This window comes from Pinus tabuliformis, chromosome 4_2, assembly GCF_031772625.1.
Source record: "Pinus tabuliformis cultivar Carrire ecotype Pingquan chromosome 4_2, CPIR1, whole genome shotgun sequence".
In the NCBI taxonomy this organism is placed as follows: domain Eukaryota; kingdom Viridiplantae; phylum Streptophyta; class Pinopsida; order Pinales; family Pinaceae; genus Pinus; species Pinus tabuliformis.
The window spans coordinates 975597992-975600484 of record NC_142304.1 but is presented as its reverse complement, the minus strand read 5'-3'; positions in this window follow the sequence as shown (position 1 = coordinate 975600484).

The window sequence follows — 2493 nt, the reverse complement described above, 5'->3', positions numbered from 1 at the left end:
CCAATATAATATCTGAATATTTAGTTAAAAGTTTGGGTTTGGAAACACAGAATCATCGAAGACCTTACCCATTAGGATGGCTAAATAAATCAACTCAAACAAAAGTCACCAAATAGTGTTGATTAAGATTTGCCATAACAACTAATTACATTGATGAACTGGAATTAGATGTGGTTCCAACAGACATATGTGGATTTGTCTTAGGAAGTCCTTATCTTTATGATCGTGATATAGTATTTTACAAGAGAGAACATAAATATAACCTTAAGAAAGATGGGGTTGAATTTATTGTTAGGGCACATCAAAACAAAAATCACTTGAATTCAGTTAATGTTAATAAGATGAAGCGATTAATAAGTTCAAACAAGAGATTTGTAATCATGTGTGTAAAGGAGCAACATAACAATCAACATGATGCTTATTTAAGTTATGAGACTCAGCTTAAAAATGATTTGATTAAAGAGATAAAAACTATTCCAGTTCTATGTAAAACCAAACATCTTACTCATAAGCAGCGAATACAACATGAAATACAATTTGTGCCTAGAGCTCCTCTTCCTAATGTCAGAATGAATCAAACTAGTTCAAGTTTGGAAATTAACAGTTACAGGGATATAGGTCAGTATTGGGGAAAGTCAGTGTCCAATTTCTCTTGTATTGTGTCGCCATTTCATGTTTTGAACAGTTTGGAAACCTCTTTTCAATTGGAGAGTAAATTTGTTTGTTTTCATATCAAAGCCTTTTTCTAAAGAAGTGTCAAAGTATCTAAGGGAAACTTATGCATCCGGGGAAAGTGCTAATCAATGGAAACATCAATTAATGAATAAGGAAAAGGTTATTCAAAAAAATCAACAACTAATTCAATACTTTCGAAGACAAACTAAGTTGCAACAATTTCCATATTCCAGTTTGATGGGTTTATGGCACCAAGTTCACTTAGTAATCAGGAATCAGGAAAGTATAGCTAGATTGATGTCAAGAATATCTTTGATTGTCTCTGTCATTCCACAAAATAGATTGTTAATACATGTTGATGGTATTGAACAATATCCAGTAGGGATTGTTTTCAAAGATGATTATGAATCTCTAACTCATGGTTCTTCGTGGAAAGAAATCAATTGTCATGTTCATAACATGTTGTTTTCCCATCATCACAAGTTGTTCATAATGAAGATGGATGGAACAGGTCACCGACTCAAAATGTGTCATGGTCAACATCATCAGGGTCATCACTTGCAGGTGATTGTTCGAATGTGTTGGTACATCATCAAGTCAAGGTGGAAAATGAGGGAATTCTACACTCATCGACTATTTGTTTAGTCAAAACTTTTGTGGTCCAAAATATTTCAAGTGGAGAGGATTGATCCTAGAGAATCTTGTCAGATCAGTTGCAAAAGTCATCGTTAGTGTTCAGTGTCATCGTCAGTGTTCTGTGTCATCGTCAGCATTCAGTTCAATTTCAACAGTTTCGAAAGTGTTGGTTATGGATCAGGTTGTCTAGGTAATGTTTATGGTTTTTCATGGCATTTAGTTGAGATGGTTTAACACCTGGTTGTTGACATGAGTTTATTGTCAGCTCCGCCAGGATTGGTCGTTGACATGTATTTGTCGTTCACTTCTCAGGATTTGGGTTGTGTCATCCGTTGTAGGGGTTCAATATGGTTTGTCGTCAGGATTTTTGTCGCAAATGTCACTTGTGTCGACAATGTGCATTTGGTTTTATGTCACATTGTCACAAATGTGTTATAAAAACCTACACAATGTATTGTAAACCCTAAACCTAGAATTAAATGCAACATTAAAAAAATGTATTAAAAATACATTAAGCCTATCCTAAGTTCTAAACCATCTAAAACCTAAGTGCTAACCTATCACATCACCAAAAATATGTGTTAATACAAAAATCCTAACATCAAAATCTATTTGCCTAAGTCCAAAACCTATTTGTATTAGCTCTCGGCCTTAATTACATATAAAACATTGCATAAATCATAATCCACAGGCCCTAACCATCACCTCTGACTGCGCGGGCAGCCTAACCGCATCGGAGGTAATAAGACATGTGATCAGATCAGGGATAGCCGTCGGGTTAGCATTGATTGCAGTCTTAACCGTAGCAAATATGGAGGCATGTGATCGGAACTTCACTGCACAGTTAACAGATGACCGCCAGGTCTAACTGCCGGCCCTCGCTGCTGTTGAACCAGTCATGTGTTGACCGTCGAGTGGTAACCTCCAAGTCTCGGAGCACTGTTAGCGAAACCGTTGGCGAGTTAACTGTAGTGATAACACTTGCTCACATGAGTTGTCCAAACTCTGCCCAGTTAACCTGACCGCCAGTGGGTTCAATTATATCATATGGTTATTTTTGGGTTTTGTATTAAAAGTTTTGGTTATTTAATTCCTCCACCATGTAACTTAATACTATGTGTCAAATTCTAGTTAGAACGAGCTCCAAAACTCATCTAGATGCAACCAATTCACCTCGAACTT